Genomic DNA, 21,008 nt, shown 5'->3' with positions numbered 1-21,008 from the left:
TAAATTCTGAGTGATGCCCAATTCAGCACTATCAGTCCAATCGCATTTAATATGTGTTAAACTACTATGATTTGGATACACTAACAGTGGACTGCACCTTCAGTCTAGTCGTGCTCCTGAACTAGCACGACCACTCTCGAGCTTTTGGTCGTGTTCAGTGAGAAACCGAAACGACTAGCTACTTAAACAGTGCAGTTTATTTAAACAACAGATATATAGGTTCTTAGGATTGCTGGTGATAAATACACTGTCTGCAAAGCACGTGCAAATGAAACTATACAAAACGTGCAACACAGTTATAAACTGGCTATAAGTGTAGAAAAGAGAGTCTCTAGAGAAATTTCTAAGTTTCCCGAGGAAGCACTCGGTATAATCAAAGACTTACCCAAAGGTGTCCCTATGGGGGGGACGAAAGGCTCAGCCCGTCGACTGATCCTGGAAGTCAGTGATGGAATTCTTTGCTATGGTGTCTTCCCAGGGTATCCCCCCTCTCTTGGGCTATTTTTATACTATTTGTTATCTTCAAGGTGGAGTTTGAGTGATTTCAGTCATACATACTTTTATTATGATTGGTGTAAAATTCTCTCGCTTCACAATTAAAGGTATAGTTTACGAGAAATTCAGGGCGCAGACTCAAGAAGGAGTGGTCGCACCTTGGAGGCGGGTAGCCGTCGGGATGGAGGTGTGTTTTGGTATTATAATGAGATTATAATGAGCAAAGTTCGCACAACGGACAGCATTTCATCAAAATTTGACAAAACGTTGGCTCCGAGTATTGAGCGGGCAGCTAATTGGCAGTTTATCTGTTTCATGGTATCATCCCATTCCCGTATCTGCTATACATCATAAGGTAGAGCCGTGGAATAATTGCATCCCGTCCCATACCTCATGTAGCTTATCAGGGAACCACAGGTGCTGTATCCTTCATGCCAGCTGCGGCTATTTTCTACCTCAGAAGCCTCTTGATTTTATACTTTTCCTTAATGTGTGAACAATGCTGTACTTTTGTATTTTTAGCCAATTTAGTATTTATTCCACAGCAGGGACACCTCCCACTAGACCAGGTTGCTCGAAGCCCCATCCAGCCTGGCGTTGAACACTTCCAGGGATAGACTTTCCTCCCAGAGTTCACCGGACAAGACAACGACAACAAACTGCCTTTACAGAAGTGAAGAGGAGTGTGGGAATGTACACAGTCCTCTAAGACTTGTAAGAATCACAGGTAAAACCATTCGCATCTATCTTTCTGCTGTATTTTTGAATCATTGTTGAACATGCATTTGATATGACTGCTAAAAAACAAAATTCTCAACCGGGCAGTGCTCAGGGGAGTCAAAATTACAAGGGCATGGGGAATTACAATCCACAGCTGAAGAAAAAATGCCACCTACAATTGTTTTTAAAGATTTGGTTTAGAAAAGGTATTTATATATTACTCTAGTGAATGAACCCTAACTGGTGAATTACTTCAATCTCAGAGGCTGGGGGCTTTGGAGTAGAATAGAGGGAGCTTGGAAAGCACTGTTTGAAACATTTACATGCCAGAGGTGCAGGAGGCTGCCGTTCTCAAAGGCAGAGCTAGGCTTTCTCACACATGCATTGGCATTGGACATGCTTACAACTTTTCAAAGTCTCAGCATGTCTCCAAATAATATGGTACAAGTGATAGGAAAAGATCGCGGTATTTCATTATCTTCAGCAAGAGCTCATGAAGATTCCTATGATAATTGTGCAATTCCTGTGTGTTGCTGGTTGACCTTTGTTGTTGCCTGGCAAAACCAGCAGCCCTGATTGATGTGCAGGTGCTATTCAAATGAGATATAATCACAGTGTTTGCGTTTATGGAAGACCTGAGCACCAGCAGCAAGACATAAAACATTTGATAGTATTTTTCAGGCATGCACTCATGGTAGGTGTTACAGCCTCGCTGGAGAAAAGCCTCCCCATCAAAAGCAATTCATCAAGACAGAAAAAATCACTTCCTTCATTCCTCATTTCAGCAGAATGTGGATGTGACGTCAGCTTGTCAGCTGCCTGGGCCCACATGCCAGAAGTGAGCATGTCACAGTTGCTCTGTATCCAGTCTGATATTACCTGCCGTAAATGAAAGGCTGCTGGGTAATTCTTTGAGCGAGTGTGTGTATCTGTGGGGGGGGTGTGCGCGCACACATATGCAAACATTCACTAGATACATGCACCCATCAAGCTTATGAGTCCAACAGAAATATTTTCAGGGCAGAAAGAAAGGTGCTTTCACTTGAAACCCTCATCTTCCTGTGTTTGCAGTTTTCTGAACGAAATGTAAGATTCAGGATGAACGTTTCACATTTAGAGTCTCATCTCTGTAGATTCTTTTCCCCCAGACATGTCAGTAAGATTTCACACAGTTCAGAAAATGACTTTGCACCACTTAAGCAAGTTCTTTAGATTATTTCTCCTGTTGACTTCAGCTAAATTTAGATTGTAACTTCCTTTCTAAAAGACTAACGTCCCTCGATCATTGAGGATGGCTTATCAATGCTTCTGTAAGTCAGGGCTTATACACCTACAACAGATTCCCTAAAATCAGTGCTTATGAAAGAAATCCACTTGTTCCTGAGGAAAGGACAGTGAAAAACATGAAAGAGAAGAAAACTGGGACAACAATGAGGAAAGGATACCCACACATCACAGCCAGCGCTCAGGGGCTTCCACTGTCACCTATTAGGGGAAATAGGGAAACATCTGACAGCAGCATGGGCTTGCCTCGCTGCAGGCACACCAAGAGCTGCTCGCAAAAGGTGGTGAGCCCAGCGGGCTGAATACCTGTTATCTGCCACATGGAAGAAAGGGATCCTTTGCTTGAAGGAAGTGCACATTTAGTACAGAATAAAATATCTTGGGGCTTTTGAAAATAGTTTTAGCTGGGGTTTTTATGACTCAAGGGAAGTACGCAAGTGGATGTCAAATTTTGTGATTCTGATATGGCAGCACTGGCCACTTGCTCTAAAAGAGAGCTCCACATAGACCCTCGATATTTTTGTAAAGTATTCATCCTGAATTCGCAATATTTTCAAGTTAGAAGGTGCAACGTGCTGGTGCAAAGGAAGTTGTTGCTCAGTCTGTCATCAGCATCATTCATGTGTCAGGATTGTGCTCTATACCGTGCTGGTTACTTCTCAGAAATCATGGCTTTACCCACCTACATGGATAATCACAGCCTTTTAGCTCCCACAACAGGAACCTTGTTGGTCCGGGGAGCAGCTTGCTGATGGACTCATAAAAGAGCAACAGCACGTAGCATCTCAGACAGCCATAGCATCCACCCCCCGCCCCGTGGATTGTCAGGTATTAATTAATAGACTGCTAAACACATTTTAAATTTAAGCTAGAGTTGGGATTTAGATTTTATTTTACTAGTACTCTTTTGTTGCTAGACTTTAAACTAGAAGCTTCAATTTTTGTTTTATCGAGGGAAGAACCAGCACTCACATCTGGGGTTCCTGAAGAAAGGTATACTAAGGTGCAAGGGGCACATTTAGGGTGCCCTGCCTCCATGAGGGCGGTGAAGTGAAGCCATATGATCCCCAAAATACTTTCAGTGGATGAAAGCGCTGGGGCTTGAGAGCTGGTAAGGAGTGAAGGACAGGTGCAGGAATACCAGCAGATGCTGACTTTCAGGCAGGATTTCCCCCAGGCAAGCATCACCTCACTAGAAGCAAATAGCCAGCAGACACACCGTGACTCCAGGCAAGAACTGAAGCTTCACATCTGGGCTCTGATTTCTATAAAATGAATTTAATATTCTCTCTGGTCTACTCTAAACATATGCATATCAGTAAAAATACGAATGATTAAAGTGGGTGTAGTCTCCTTAACACAAATTACATGGGCCCTTCTCTGTGCAAAGCCAAACATCGCTGGCATGCTGCAGTTATGTAGGGTTTACCTCAAAGCATGGGGAGGGGGGAGAGAGAGAGCACGTGCGAGAGCTATCTATCTGTGGAAAAAAATCAGACATTTTGTCACAGTCCAAGAAATCATAGCCCTGCTCAATAGAATGAAGTATGCCTAACAAACTATCAGAATACTACTTAAAATAAAAATCCAGGCAAATAGTACCACGTTTCACAACGACAAAGATTGCATAAACCTTGTTTTCTTTTAATAATAACGGATATTTCTGAATAACACCCTTTTAGCTGCCTGCTATGCCTATGCACACTCAGACCAGTGATTATGAAGCTATTTTCCCAGCAGGTGACTTTTCAGTAAGTCATTCCTGTGTGAAATCTCACTTGTAAATGAGGAAGTGGGTCTATATGGCCGTAAATTTGATGGGTGACAAATTGCTGGTAGTGTTATTCCAGTGGTTGCTCTCTCTACGCAGCCCCGGTATGTGACAAAGCATGACACATCGCTTATAGATTCAGTGCAATAAAGTGTAAATAATTGAAAGCTTTTTGATATTATCCTGTCTTCTTTAAGCAGGTGTCTTCAATAATTAATTCATTTGTATCTTAAAAGTGTCTTGCTCCGTATCTTCAGTCATTTCCACATTTTTTCTTATAAATCGTGGGATAGCATGATCTGATTTGCACATACATCCCTTTTCCCTGTTGTGTTACTGTATGTGTGCTCTGGCAGTTTTTCTGTCTCGTACTGATCGTTTTCCACATCACATGTGAATTGCCACATCTACTGCCTCTAGTAATCATTGTTAGCAATAATAGGTAACAGAGTTACAGTGTTCAGTATTTTAATTAGGATTAGGATTCAAGACCTGCAGTTTCTTCCTTCCTCTTACTGAGTGTGTGCTGGCTGTCCCTGGAGAATTCAACCTGCCCCTCTGGGTGCTGCAGAGCATCACAGCCCTGATGCCCAGGTGACATCTGACATAGGTAACATCCTTCATGAGACCAGGCTGGCCCCTGATTCGTTAACCTCACTTTATATTCTATGACCTATTACAAAAATCTTTTTAAAAGGTTTATTAGTTTTCTTGCGAAATGTTATCAATTTTTAAACTTATAGATTTTGTGGGACAGCTTTTTCAGGCTAGAAAACGTGTCATTACAGGCTAAAAATATGTCACCTACCATCAGTAGACATAAATATTTCCTTCCTTCACCATCATTATTTGGTTTACTGGGCCTGTTCATGCTCCTATTTCAGTCGCCAAAATCTGCTGCCTAACTGAATAAGGACGGGCTCAATCCCTGAAAGTTTCTTTTAAAACTTTTTGATTTTTTAGGGTATTTTTGCTATGCTTTTCAACCACCATTGATTGATTTGGTTGTGTGTTTCTTTGAACAGAAATATTACACTGGTTTAGTACTTCAGAAATACCCTTTCTCTGAATAGGTTCCTTTTGCTGAAGCTTTTCTCGTTCTTAAAAAACTGTTTCCAAAAAAGCATGAAGGAACAATACTGAAGAGGGTAAATTGTGGAGACAGTGGGTAGGAGGCTCAGACTAAAAATGGTTCTAAAATAAATTCTGTTAGGAAATTGATTGCTCCTCACACTTTGTAATTAGCACTTTGCTAACCTTTGGGAAAAACAGACCCAGAGCAAGGCAACATTCAGCTTGCAAAGGCCGAAATAGAAGGCATTCATTATTTTCCTGAAATGTCTCATTTACATTTTTACTTCATTTCATATTGTGCATTGAATATTTCTGTAATAGTTTACCATTGTGGTCATTCTGTCATACTGTATCAATCTATCCAGGTCTGTGTGTTTGTTTATATAGATGTGTGCATGTGATCTAGCTTACACAGGTACTTTTACGCGTCTAAACACATTTCTCAAATAAGGCATATCAGAAACAAAACAAACAGTTAATTAAGTAAGTACATATCACACAGACTGAATATAAAAACTCTATCAATTATTATTAATATATGTAATACATATGTTTCTGACACATATATTTTCTCTGATGTGGCACCTTTGTCCACGCCGATCTACAGGACCAGACAGCAATGTCTTTCTTTCATGATCTTTTTGGGGCCAAGAGGGTCGATATTTTAATATTTATCGCATAAACTGTGATGTTTAATGTATAATTCACCAAAATAGACCTATTTTTATGGGTAGAGCATTACTCAACTTCTCCCAGACTGGTACTTTATTTACTAAATGCAGACTGAAATGCATTAGTTTTCAGTAAGATCTTGATTGTGAATTGTAAGACCCTTCAAAATGCACATTTTTGTAGTGTTAGCTGCGGTGCCTGTGCCAATGAGTATATGTCCTTCAGCACACACAGGTATTTCTATATGGCTGAACGCGTTCATGAAATGTGCCACCTCAAACACTACGTATATGATCTGCTAAGTGAGGGCATCATTTGCCTGGTGTCATGATCTCCAGAGGTCCCTTCCAACCCCTATTATTCTGTGATTCTGTGACTTTCTTGCCTTATCCTGGCAGCTTTTCTAGATCAGAGGTGTCCCCTGCTAGCTGTCTCAAATGCCTACTGTTTCTAGAATATAATTATAAATGAATATTACTAATATCACTAAGTAAAATATTTCCTGACATACATTGCTGCAAAAAATCAGGTATCACAAAGTAATAAACATGAAGCAATGAGAGTGAAGAAAATCAGTACATGTCAACACTGAAATAGGACCTGAGATGTAGACACTTTTGTAAAAGATACCTTCATCAGGGATCCAAAAGATCTTGCTCACATGTCACATAATCCTCTACAGAGCCAAGATGAACTGCAACAAGGGCTTTGAAGTGGTCCATTTTTTTGCATTTATCACCTAAAATATTTGTATTGGTCTTACAGACATGGCGATCCTGAACCAAAATCAGAAGCAACGTCCACACCAGACGGAGTCTGATCATTTATCACTTTTCTTTAAGCAACACATGGTGGAGGGGAGAGAAGTTATTGATTCTGTTGCTTTTGCACGCAATTACATTGACTAGTAGCATAACATGAGTGAGAAAGATTGCTATCAGCATCACCTATTGAACATCCAGCATAAAGCAGTTAATTTTGCGCAGAAGTCATGAAGAAGAGCGAGAGGGAAAGCAATTGTCCTAGCAACCCACTACACTCCCCAGAAGACCAAGGCCCTTAGGGGCTACATGGCAGTGTTGGCTTTGAGTTTATGCCATTTTGGAAAAGATTACCAAGCTGTGCCGTCATCGGTCCAAGCTTTGCTGCACTGTTGCTACACAAAGTCATTTGTGGCAGCAGGTCTGCAGGCTTGATGGGGAGGGAGAGGGATATTAGCCTCACAGGTAGAGTTTGCAGTTTTGCAGCTTTAGTTTGCAGCTTTAGAGATGCTTCAGAGGTAGTCTTCCACGCTGAACAGAAATGTTTCCGTGAAAAGTTTGTTACCATGTACAACCAGTGTGCTGGGGCAGGGCCCCAGAAGAAGCCTCCCTGTAAGATGAGCACCATGCACACAGGGCTACCCAAACTCACCATCATTTATTTCACATTACATCTTTATATGAAGCTTGTATAAGAATTAAACTTGCAGCGTTTATAAAAGAAATTATCAAGTGTACAAATGAGATCTCTATCATCAGAGACAGAAGAGGCCAGGAAGAAATAAGAAATATAAGCAATGCTTAGCAAAGCTAAAGACATGAAGCAGAAACGGCTGTCCCAGCATCCAAACAGCCAGGGAAGGAAAACAGGAATGGGAAATTCTATTGTGAGTGAAGGGAGCTATTCTGGAGGCAATGCAGTAAAAGCGATGTCGTGCCACCCCTGCCTGTCCCCTGGGTTTGCCAGCAGCCTGGATTTCCTCGGCTGCGAGTCACAGGTAGACGGGGTGGTGGGGAAGGCCCTTCTTGGTAAGTGCAATCCTGAGGAAGCTCTCTGTTTCCATACCTGTTTCTGTGATTTCTAGCATAAATTTTGACCCTTTTTGATAGAAAGCAGCATACTTAGTCTTTTCTCTCTGTCATTTGTGCCCAGGAAACTGAACACAGAGTGCTACACACTCAGAAGGTGGCAAATGTGTCAGCAAGGAATGGATGGCTTGTGAGGTGCCATGCACACTCTGCAGGTTCAGGAGACCCAGCAACCCTACAGAGCAGTCCTTTACCAACCTGTAAGGCCCTGGCTGTGGGCTGGTAAAAGCAAACATCAAGACTGGAAGGAGATCTTGAGCTTCAGCAATATGCCCTAACTCATCACAGTTACCTACAGAAACAAAATCTGACTTTACACTGCTACTGGTTTCTGGGCTTTAAAAGCAAAACCAAGAGTTTTGCTTGCACACACTACAGTTCAGAATGCAAATGCAAAAAAAAGGCAACACACAAACAACCAACCCTATATTGTTCACAGTACTTATAAAATGATGTGTTTGATGGATAGTCTCCACACATACAGTCACAAAATGCAGTAGGGACTGCAGGTGTGGCAAAACAGGCCGGTTACCCTCTTTGGGTGCTGCCCAGAGGATCTGTGTACCTCTGTGTACCTCCGAAAGCTGCCTTACCTTCCAGCTGGCTTCTGATGTGACCTTGGGCAAGTAACTTAATTCCTCTCCGCCTCAGATAGCGGGCTGTAAAATTACACTCTCATTCTAAATCCTTTACTGACCTTGTTTATTAACACTGTAAATTTATCAGAACAGATGCTGTTACTTGCTATCTGTTTTAACAGCAGGTAGCAAACACATAGCCTGACCTCAGCTGGAGGTCACATGTGACCCACCATGTTGTGAGAAGCAAGGAGACATGGGGTGTATCTTATCAATAGGAAAAAAAATAGCATTTATCACTCTCTGGTCTCACACTTATGCATTAATGAATTCAAAACAGGGTACAAAACTGTTCAACAGCACATTAGATATGCATGGACAAGATGTATTTCTCTGGGGCTTTCTGCATTTATCTCTAATATGGAGAACAGAAGACAGTGGCTTTGACTTCTCCAGTATATGGGGATATTTATTATACTCAATTCTTCTATTTCAACAGCAGCTTCAGTTTGGCTTGAATCCTCTATTACATGACTTGTCTTAGTTCAAAGAGCTGTAATGCACTAGTAGTCCAGGTCCTTGTACTAAATTTAGAGAGAATATCCAATACTGTAGTGCCGTTGTCTTGTCAAAGGCAGAAAAAAATATCCCCATATAAAGCAGAATATTACCATACCTGTGCCGGTTAGTTTGACTGAGGATGGAGGCAGTGGGTGGCTTCTGACAGTGGACACCAGTGGGACAACCAGTGGCACAGCATTTTACAGCTCCAGAAAAGCAAGTCCCAGCACTACATAGTGAGCACTCCCTTGTAGATACATGCAAGTGGCTTAGTTTGTGTCTTTTTATCAGAGTGGTCACATCACTTCGAGCAGGTAGCAAAACCCTTTCTCAACTGCAGAGTCTTCCAGACAGTGTGTCCTGAGCCAAGTGCTGCTCCTCTTTTGCTGCTGTATATTCCTAATCTCACCAAGCCAGAGCAGCCTTTGGTCCCTAGACCTAGGTTGCTCTCACACCTCCGATTGACAGCACTACGCAGAAACTTAGAAACATATCCTCTCTTGTTTCTTCTATGAATTTTAGCAATTATTTTCCCTAAAGGCCCTTTTTTTATTACTTGTAAATGCCATACGTGAGGAGTTCTGCCTTCAGAGCATCCCTAAGTAGATCTCGATCTCGCAGCAGGCGGTGCTAGGCTCACCAGGGAGGGCAAAGCCTTTAACTTACCCCCACAGCAAAATAGCAGCACCCTGCTGCGACCCAGGACTGTGCAGCAGAAACAGGGAGAGGCACAGAAGTGCTCAGGGACAAGCTTTGCAATAGGTGAAATAAGGATTAATTTAGCTCTGGTACTATGGAAGCAGCAAGGAAATGCTGGAGAGGCTGGAAAGCAAAGAACTACAGGAAGTGGGCAAGATCTCTCCAGTATAAAAAACAACTCTAGGGAAATATTTGAAACACGTAACTGGGTTCACTGGAGTTGGCAGTTGAAATTTCCATGCTGCAGGTTTCAGGGAATGCAATCTGAGACATGCACGGCAGGTCAATAGGAGATGCTGAGAGTTTTCACTGCAGTTAGCGGCTGCCAGCAGTGTTTACCATCCGGATTCCACAAGAACGACTGATCCTTCTCTCTCCCTTCATCAGTAGAGAGTTGAGCTTTGCAGTTATGATGAAAATTCCTCTCCTTTCTGGGATAATGAAAAAAACCCCACCCAAAATCAGGATATACACCCATTCTTCCCAAGTAGGCCAGCTGTGCAGAAAAGATGCCCTTGCTGTACAGCTGTCCTGCATAATGTCCTCCCCAGCCAAGGGGGCTGCACTTCCACCCACCCTCACCCTGACTGGTGGGGGAAAGCAGCAAGGAAATATAGCCGGGTGGGCAGGCAGCAGGGCAACAATTTGACGTTTCGTCGTCATGTCAGCGTCTCCGTCCCAACATTGAGTACTGCGTGGCTGTGCTTAAGTCAGAAGTGACACTGGTGGCGGATGAAACCAGGCAGAGGTGGGGGGAAGACAGGATTAAAACCTCCCTCTGTTCTCGCACGGTGCCTTGCTGCCATTGCTGTGCAGTCACTGAAGCTGAACGGGAGAGTACACCGCTGCAGCTCCTGCTGCACCCCGGCTCTTCTCCTGTCTTGCTTCAGAGAAATCACGCCCCTCTCTGCCGAGGCACCCTGCCGTTTAACGCAGCCATCGCTTGATGGGAACCAGTCAGCTTGCAGCCAGCTCTGTCTCCATGACCATACATCTCCACCAAGCTTTTGCTTTACTAGGCTTTGAATATTGCATTACCAGGTTTCCCAGCTATGTCTGGACATGCGGTGCTCATAGGCCACCTGCCACCAGCTGTATCTTATGGAGTATGGTGCTGTGGAGAGGAGATTTTAAAGTCACCGAGGTCTGGCCTGGATGGCAAACTTCACATTTATTGGTGGCTGCTTACAGAGAAGGTGTTTCTTTGAAATTCAGGGGAAATTGCATGAGAAATATAGAAAATAGCAAAGCAGGTCACCGTGGGTCCAATTCCTGCAGATATAAGACATCAACAGCGATCAGGGGGGAGAGGCAGCACAGGCAGCAGGGCTGCAAACAGCATTGCCGGGGGCTGGGGGCTGTCCTCGTCCCTGCCACTTGTCCCCACAGGCAGCTGGCTCCTTCGGCAGCACCTGGAGGAGGCAGCCCCGGACCCAGGCAGGTGTCCAGGGAGCCCTGCCTGTTTGTAGCCAGAGGCAAAGGCTCGTGAAATCAGATCGTGCAGCTGAAAGGCAGTTATTCTGCTCTCTTTAGTTTTTTTTTAAGACAGGGAAAGCATTGGTCTACAAGCCAAAGACTACTGTACCATGCTGGCAGCATTTCTTGTAGATGACCTCAGCATTTGCTCATTCTGACATCACTGTCAGAAGCAATATAATTTAGGCTGGTGTCCTGTGAAATGCTCCCTGGGTAAATTTACAAGAGAAATAAGGGCATGTGCCCTTCTGGACAGCAAGCCACTGTGTACTTATCTTTCCAGACTCTCTGTGAATAGTAATGAAGGGGGCTTGAAACACTCCATTTCATCCATCAAAATATTCACTGCTGATCATTTCCAGTGCATTGAGAAATGAGGTGCCAAACCTTTAGGCCTTCGTGTCATTTTCAGTAGTCTTTTTTTGAAGCAAATTCTGGAGCAGAGGTCTTCCAATAATCTCAGAGCAATTTCCGTCTTGTGCAGAGTTAAAAGTGGCTTGTTCAACAGTTGCTGCGCAAAATAAATGTTGATTGAAAGAGCGAGTAGAAATGGTTGCATGAAAATCAACACTTGCTTCTTTTCCAAAATGAAAGGGAGTGACCTGAGCTCTAGATCTCCCTTTAAATCCCAGGAATAGCTTTGGCCCATTTTCAATAAACCCCATCTCCTCAGAATAATTTCCACCCTTGTCCAAGTGAGCATTGTATCATAAAAGAAATGAGGATATCAGAAGCTGGACCAAACTAACTTATGTGGTATGGCAAACATATTGCATGAACATGTTGTGCTAGTTAGCAGAAGTTTATCATTTAAACTATTAATAGGAACTGTCATACACTCTTTTGATATCGAGTACTGAGCACAGCACAGCACTGTACCTGTGTTTCACACAACATGAAATCACTAATTCAAGCTGCAGTTCCATCACATTCAACTGGAAAATCAGCCTGTCTGTGTCCCAAGGACTGCATCCTCCCAGTACCTCTGCAAAAGCCAAGAGAGCCATGCCAATTTATGCCGGTGGTAGGTTGCAGTCATATTTCCTTCGTAGTGAGCAAGATGCAGATGCCATTTAGCTACATGCAGAAGTGAATGAGGAGAGGAGTTTAAGGTATGCCAGAGCATCTCTGTTGCAATTATTTTATATCCAGCTGTGACTAGAAAGGGATAATAATTGAAGCAAAGTCTTCTCCTGCCACCACCCTTTGTGCTACATGCCAAGCCACGGCTGGCTTAGAAGTCTCAGTTCCTATTACTGGAAGACACTCCTCCTGTCTATTGATCCAGCTTCAAGATGTCTTCTCCCCACAGTTACCTCCAGATTTCAATAAAAATGTACAGTCAACTAAAGCATACCACACAACATCTTTGGTGACTGTCTCAAAGGTATAGGAAACACATGGCTGCCATTAAACTAGATGACTATGTATGATACTAAGGATAAGAAATGTATGGAGATCCAAAACTTCAGTAGTCTTTCAAGCTATCTGCAGGCTTCCAAACACAGTACTTCTCTAGCTTACTTACAATCCTGCTCTAAGTTTGTGAACTTTTATACGGTTAGGCAAAGTATACTACAGTGACCTAAGATGTGATTTCTTTAAACAGGAGACAAGTTCCATACATCTATTTATTCTACACTGCTATTGCTATTGCAACAAGAAAAAAGATAATGTCCATTCAGGTTATAGTGGCTGCAGAGTTGCACAATTGCCATTATTCCCATAGCTCAGTGGAGGAATTTTATCAGGAGAGCTCTGTCCACATACATACTCTGCTTAGATGTCTGTGATTCAAAAGGAAATCATGTTTCTACTTCTGTGCTAACTGTATCCAGAAGTTATTTGCTATTCAGTCTAACTGAAAAAAAGCCCATGTGAAAATTCAAAGGTGAAACTTCTTGAAAGCAGTCAGCTAAAGCAGCCCATGTATTTTGCTGGTGCCTTTTTTGTTACTGTGCTTATAATACCCCTGTGGTACTGCAGCACTGTTAAAAACTGAGAGCTAGAAGCTTCCCATGTGTGTTTTTTTTGTTGAAGTCAGTGCAAGTGATGTTTGAAATGAAGTGGGGCCTTAGGCAAATAAGAGCAGTGCAGAATTTTGCCATGGGGTTTGGGGGACACATAACACACTTTTTGCTTTGCACGGACCACAGAGAGCCTGGTGAGAATCTAGGGAGTACATGCAAACCTTCCTCCCCGCCTGCTCACTCACACCGTAGCGGGGCACAGACAAGGACTCAGTTATCTGAGGCTGACCTCGGTCACAAGATAAGCTGTGAGAGACATTTTTGGGCAGGGAAACAGACATGGTTTTAGTCTTGTTAAACAAACAGCCTCTTGTTTTGCCAGAGTCGAACTGGGCGCAGTCAAAATACACTTCCCACATGAAGTTAATCTACCATACTTTGGAGCCGCTGTGGTTTGCATCGTTCCCACATAGCACAAATCTTGCCACCTGTGGTAAACAGGAAAGAAAAAATCTGAATTTTCATCAGGTTCTCTTCTGTCTTGTAAAAGGTAGTTATGGGCCTCCTTCCTACCAAATATAGTTGTATATGTATCAAAATGCAAGGAGGCTTCATATGACTTAGATTCTGCTCTGAGGTGCAGTGGAAACAGGTAAGGGCAACACACACTGTCTTCCCTGGCTGCAGGCTGGCGTCGTTATGGAACAGATCACCACAGAAACAAGGGGAATGCTTGCCGGTAAGATGCACTGCTTCTCCATCCTGTTTGCTACAGGAGAAGGCTCTGGACGTGTCACACCACCTGGTTCCAGAGCCACCTCTACTCTTAGATGAATGGGATGCTAGGACAGCAGGACAGGGAGTAGTTCCTCCAGTCTCTTAAACCTTTAGAGACGAGTAGAGTTTCCCAATCCAAAAATTAAAACCTCACAAATTTCCACAACCTGGAACTCAGAACAATTTTGACCTAGGTCAACTGGAACATTTTCCGTTTCCATCACTGAACAACTTTTCCATTGGTATTTCAGATGTTTTGTATGTTTTCACCTTTTTTTTTTACTGCAATTAACATTGTTGTACAAGTGAGAATATGTCTCAAAACAAAAAAGAATGTATATTGTTTTTCACTTGAAGATTCAAGTGATGGTGAACACTGTTTCTAAAGAAGAAAGCAGCCTAAAGGTCTCTCTCCCATGTTCTGACCAGTCTTGCAGGAATATTTGGCTCCTAACTGGCACCAAATCCTGCTTCTCTGGACCTCTGAAGAGTTTCACTTCCCATTATTTGTATTGCCCTGGTGCTTTGCTGAGCCTGGGATGGGGCCTGAGACCAAACATGGGACTGAAGGTCTGCCTGTAACTTGGCTTCACTGTCACAAGTACCAGTGTTTTTGTTTGTTTACTTGTTTTTGTTTGAGCTTTTTTGTTTAAAAAAAAAAGGAAGGAAAAAAGTTACAGTTCTACAGTGCAAGTCAAAGTTTCAAGTGATGACTGCATCAGAGGGACCTCCATCATAAAGCGGCAAAGCAACCTGACTAACCATCAGGTGTCTTGGCTGCAGTAAGAAAGAGGGGGGATTAAAAGAGAAAAGAAAGTGAAAAGAAGGAAACCCTCTGTAAAGTTAAATGGGCACCTATTTGTGAACATCCGGGATGGCCACTGTAATTCTATAGAGTGGAAATTTACCAGACTACATAGCGTAGAAGAAATTATTTTCAGTATCTTCACAGATGAAGCGAAACTGTTGGTAGAGCAAAGAGAGTTCTGGTCTTCACGCAATTTTTGCGCCTCTCTCAGGAAGTAATATCTGAAGTCCTGTAGTCACCCCCTGCTCACAGTACAAACTGTCCCTGCAGCAGCAACCCTGAAGGTGAGGTAACTCTGCAAACCAGTGCAGAGACCAGCGTGGTCCATGCCCACACTGACGTTCATGCTGCCTGCTCCTTTTCAGATGCTCCCAGCAGCGTAGATGTGAGCAGTTCACAGCCCTGGGGCAGCTCTTGCATGAGAGACAGGAAGAAAAGGAAAGCTCCTTTTATACTTCCCCTCTTTGTTTAAAGGCTGAACCAAATCTGCAAGAAATTATATGTTACAGATTTTACAGATATACAAACATATATATAAAATTAGGTCAAAGCAGCTGCATGCTATGATAATACTGCCAAACCTGCAACTGCAAATCCTCTCATTAAAGGTAGGGCAGTGTTTTTTTGCTTTTAAGATCTGCTTCTGTACTGCAAGCCATATTGCAAACCTTCTTGCTGTCTGAGGCGTTCCTGGGGAGTTGTAAGTTCAGCCTCCGGCAGCTCAGGATACATTTTCCTTCAGCACAGTCATCAGCCAGAGAGCATAGCAGGTGCCCACATCTTGTTTAACAGCAAATCTCCATCATCTGTTGCCCTAGCTGCCTTTCCATTTGATTTCAGGAGGCGTTTCCACTCCCTGCAGCCTGCACAGTGTCAGTATTTGGGGTGAAGGGAGGGAGGCTGTCACACTCTTCATCTCCGACTCAGGGCATCAGGGCTCTGGACAAATTCAGCTCTACTTTAGGGTTACAAGATCAGTCTATGTCAAACCATTCGTTTCCCAGGATATGATTGATCACAGTAGTCACAGGGTCTGGCTTCCTTCCCCTGCCTGAGCAGCAAACTTTAGAACAGGTTATTAACTAATCATGAGTCTGGAACTGGAAATAGGGAACATTTGGGTATGAATTTTCAAATGGATGTCACTTGTGCTTGGCCTTGTAAAACTTCTCAGTTCTGCAGACGTGCTCGTGAATACAGCACCACAGCGCTTATTGTAATCACGCACGAAGCAGTCAAGCCAAACTGTCATCCTTATCTGCCAAAAGACTTTGGGGACATCTTTTTCCATTATTTGCATATTTGTGGTCCTGGCTCAGATCTGATTTTTTAGGCTGATGAAGGACAGCTTTCATTAGCCTTATCTCACCTGTCATTTATGGATTCAGGCTTGAATTACATTTTATTGCTTAAATATCTGAAGGGAAAGAATGGGGAACCAGCAGCATTTAAAGCTAAGAAGCCTGTGGCTATAGCCCAGGCACATTATCAGTGCCCTCCACATAGACAGAAATCAGACATCCCGATTTTGTTCATTCCCACATCACCCTGGGTGGAGGTGTTACAACATGGGACTTGTTTCTGAGCTGAAGGGGAAAGGTTAAAACTTGCTGAAGCTCAGAGGTGACAGAGATAACGGCACATCTGCCCTCTCCATGTGCTGCCCAGCCCTGGCAGATGTGACCACAACCAAAACCTCCTGTATAGTTTATCCAAGTAGCATGAGATGCTGGCATTCCCCAGGAGCAACCCTGGCTGCTGGCACTCTTCCCTGGCCTTTGCCATTTGCCTGCTGATGAGACACAGGTGCACAGATGTGCAGGGGCATCTCCTGTGGGGCACCCAGTAACCTTCAGGGTTGTGTGAGAGGGTTACCACTATGTACATAAATGAACAGCCTATTTGCAACACAATAAGGTTATTGAATGGCTTGCTGAAAATTTCCATGCAAATTTTATATCTGTACACTTTTAGGGCTATTGCTTTGCTTGTAGTCCAGTGAAGACCGTTTCAAAGATACTGCTGTAGCTCTTTGCAAAAGCCCTGCTGCTGCTGCTGCTGTCTGTGGTTTCATTCATTCCTCATCTACTATGACTGCCTCATTCATCTGCTTTGTATCAGGCCTTTCATGAAACCATTGCATTTCAGTATCTTTTGAAACAGCTAGAGTTTGCTCCGCAATTATGCATACGTGCATTTCTTAATCCAACTGAAATAACTGTAGCCTTCATGGGATCAGATTTCTGCACGCTGCTTTCTATTTATATGTGAGCTGGGTGCTGCTGGTGCAGTCACACTTCTACAAGAAGCAGGCAGAGTTTGCAGGATCCACTGACCATCTGTGTGCGTGAGTCAAGTATCAGCCTGATTAATACACACCAGTCTGCTGCACTCTGGGATGCGAGGGATCATGAGCAGATCTTTCATGACTAAGGAATTTGCACATGCAGAATTCAATCCAGAACAAAGGAAATTGGTTTGAAACATCAGCTTTTATACTATGGTATTTAGTGTAGCAGAGAGAGATTTCCTTTAAACCCGTAAGGGTTGCGATGTATAAGCAGTGTCATCCCTAAGAGCAGTCAGAGACTAAACACTGCTAACAAAAGTACATGTTAGATACTTATGAACTGTTCCTACGTATATCAAAAAGAAAAAAAAAATCAGACCTGAAAACTAGGGAAATAAAAGGTTTCAAGCATACTTTGGAGATGCACAACAAACTCAATCTTTTCTGCTTCCCTATTCACTTCTCTTTGGAGGGAGCAGAGCTTATTGCAACAGTATGTTTCAGAGAGGTTTGAGTCTACCACCACCACCCTGCAGTTCACAGACATCCTCCCTTGCTGCAGCTACATCTGCTTGCACCCAACATGCCACCGCTCTTACTACAAAACGGAGGATATCGCAGAACCCATGTCCGCGGGGAAAACAACTCTCAGAAAAACACTTGTACCCTTCATGTCCAGAAAAACCTTTTGCTCAGGTGTGGGTCTGTGTCACTGCGTTTATTGTGTCTCCAAGTCACCAGCCCACTAGTAAAAGCCTAAAGCTCTTGGAAATTTCTTTAGATGTTGTCATAATACCTTTTCTATGAATCAGTAGATAACATTTAACCTCTTGCCATCACAGAAAATGTCACACGTGCAAATGAGTATCCTTAATTCTGAAATAAGGGAAGTCTCTCCAGACTTCTAATGAGTTTGATACTGCAGAAATATACATTCATTTCTTGTGATTTAAATGCAGCATTCCATTGCCAATAATAAGGCTATAGTAAGTAAGCGTGGCAGCACTGCTCTGTGTGCAATCTGAAGCAACCCTGTAATTACAGGTTCCACGTTAAGGACACGCTGATCTCATTTGATGATGTCAGCCCAAGCAAGAGAAACCCCCATAGCAGCAAAGATGAGTCGTAAAGCCATCTTTGGCTATAAGTTCTTTGCAAAGCAGAATGAAAGCAGCTGTTCCAAATAAGAATAATTACCTTGTTTAAACCGTGCCAAACATAAACCAAAGCAATAACACAAGGAAACCCCTCTTGGACTGCAGTGATAAACCCCTGGTGTCACCAGGACTGTGGAGTCAGCAGAACACCACGCCAGTTGGACTAATCCCAACACACTGGGCAAGCCCCATTTTCAAGTTCAGGTGTTTTTGCTCAGCTGAATTAACCGAGGTGAGAAGAAAAAGTATCTGCAAAGCTTGCAAAATTCACACACCATAGCTTGACAAATTTGTTTTCATGTTTCCTTTCATTTGCTCAGACTAAAAGAGGGAAGAGGAGAGGTGACATGGTGACTCTTGGCCTACCTCCTAGCTGAGCACTGTGAGCACAGATGCTGTCTTTTTCAAATTTCAGACCTGCTCCACCTACAGCATGCTGAGTTTGGTGGACATCCAGGTTGTTGGGGTAGTGATGCGCAAAGCAGTTTCCCCACTCTGAATCGCCGGAGTCAGCAAGGAAAGACCAGATCACCTGATAAAGAGAATGACCTGATCAGGGACACCAGTGACTGGAAAAAAAAATGGTTTGATTAGGAGACATGTGTTTTCAGGAATGAACAGGATGTCATCAGACAGAGAAAAAAAAAGACTAAGAAAAACATCCCAGACACCTTAGACGTTGTTGACCTACACCCAAGGGATATTCTGGAGCTTTAAGGAAACTGTGGTTTTTGTGTTGGCTAAAACACCGAATGAGCGGTTTAGGAAGTCTTGCAATGCCCTTCCATTACATGCTTCAGTTAGCATAAGATGCTGAAAAAAATGAAAAATGAAACTGGAGTGCCCACAGTACCTGGGTGAAGTGAAAAAACAGACAAAATGAAAGTATGGAAATAAAAGGGTTGACTAGGATTTCCTATCTGGATCTTGATCATGCAGTGCTCACCAACCATCTTGGTTCCTCCGTGTCAGAGATAAGACAACCCAACAGGAATGCCTGTGGGAAACCCCACTCTGTGCTTTTTACTTGCCCAGGCATCTTCAGGAGACGCCCATGTGCCTTTGCAGAAACCTTCTGAGCAGCACCAAGAAGACCAGATAGCTGCTGAGCCTCCTAGAAGATGCCTGGGGCCACCTGCAGAAGGGGCAGAGAGGATTTATTGGCAGCTTGACCTCATTCATGCTCAGGTTGCCAGAGGCTGGTTTCTCTGGGAGGTGCTTCCTTTCTGGTCCCTGGTTTCACGGTCCACAGGTCCCACCGCAGCACAGCCTTTCCCTGTGAGCAGCCCACACAGCCTCATGCTGCAGAGGGGGCTCTGACAGCCCTGCCATGCTTAGCTGGCTTCTCAAGGGTGCTGGAAAGCTTATGGATAAAGGGAATCCAGTGGACGCCTTAGATTTGAGTTTTCATAAGGCCTTTGACAGGATTTCACAGCAAAGGTTATTAAAGAAGCTGTGTTACCAGGAATGGGAGGAAATGCCCTTCTAACGATTAAAAGATGGTTAAAGGATAAGAAGCAAAGAGCAGGGCCAAGTTTCACACCTCGGGATGAAGAAGAGTCTGTGGTGGTAACCCGTGGAGGAAGGCGCTAGAATCATTTTTATTCATCAGTGACCTACAGAATGGCTTGAACAGTGAAATACTTAAGTTTGCAGGTGGCAGCTGAGCCCCTTCAGTCAGTCACCAGCTGTGCCAGTGGTGAGATGCTCCAGAACGACTTTAGACAAATTAATGTATGGGCAAATGGGCATCCATGTGGATAAATGTAAGGTAGTAGATCTGAACCATGTCTACATGACACTGAACCTGGGGCTGGCAATTTACTATTTAGGCAAAAGGTTTTGGAGTTGCCATAGGCAGCCCTCTGAAATCTTTGGCTCAGTGTTCAGGGAGAGCTAAAATAGCCAACAAAACCACAGCACATCATAGGAAAGTGTGCTGAGACCAAGAGAGAAGGTGCAGTTTTGCTGGTATGTGAAATGCTTGTGCACTCACTTCTTGACAGCTCTACACAGCTGTTTTCAGCATCTCAAGAAGGAGGTTCAGCAGCTAGGGGAACTACAGAGAAGGATGAATACAGCAACTAAGGGGATGGTGCAGCTGTTTATGAGGGGAGACCAGGAAGGCTGCGACCCTTCAGAGAGAAGGCTGAGTGGAATATGATCTATGGTTCCAAAACAGTGAAGGGGTAAGCTGAATGGGGAACTGCTCTTTGCTGAACCCTGCAAGTTAGACAATCAAGGGGCATGCAATTAAATCAGTAGGAGATATGCCTAAACCATATAAAACACAGTCCTTCTTCACCCAGCAAGTAGTAACTTCTGCAATTTGCTGCCCCAGGGTTCTGGGGTGGATGGTATCAGTGTGGTCAGAAATGGTTTAGATGAACACATAGACCACAGTCCTACCAATGGGTCTGGAACTATGGTTGTAGTCGTAGGAGGAAAAGAGGTCTCAGGGAGGGCTGGGACTTACATTTGTGCCCCAAAAAACTCTGCCACTGCTGTGGCAGGAGACAGACTTCAGGGCAGGAAGCTGCCAGCCTGATCCCACATCTCTGTGCAACAAGACTCATCACATTTGGGTCTCAAGTGGGCTGCTGGAAGATTTCTTCATCTGGTTCCCAAGGCAATAGCTTCCAAGTGCCTCACATGCATCCTAATAATCCTCTTGGGGCATAGAAACATATTAGGCACCACTTTGCAAACAGAGCACTGAAGAAAAGGAGACTGAGTCTCTCACCCGAGGACATGCAAGCTCTTTGCAGTCTCGCTTGGAATTGAGCTCCTGTATCTTAATTTAAGTGCCTCATTTTTCAGACCATT

The 21,008-nt window shown here is 43.6% G+C and overlaps 1 protein-coding gene across 1 annotated transcript in view; it reads right to left on the bottom strand.

Annotated features, from left to right (window-relative positions):
* Positions 1-18,633, bottom strand: part of MAP1B (microtubule associated protein 1B) — a 140,888-nt gene extending 122,255 nt beyond the window's left edge. The window contains exon 1 of the mRNA XM_054186707.1: positions 18,549-18,633. The gene's annotated coding sequence lies outside the window, so the exon portion shown is untranslated. The remainder of the gene's footprint in view (positions 1-18,548) is intronic.
* Positions 18,634-21,008: the final 2,375 nt, after the last annotated feature.

This window comes from Rissa tridactyla, chromosome Z (genome assembly GCF_028500815.1).
Source record: "Rissa tridactyla isolate bRisTri1 chromosome Z, bRisTri1.patW.cur.20221130, whole genome shotgun sequence".
Taxonomy (NCBI): Eukaryota; Metazoa; Chordata; class Aves; order Charadriiformes; family Laridae; genus Rissa; species Rissa tridactyla.
Note: the sequence above shows the minus strand (reverse complement) of the source record. Positions and strands in the feature narration are given on the sequence as shown.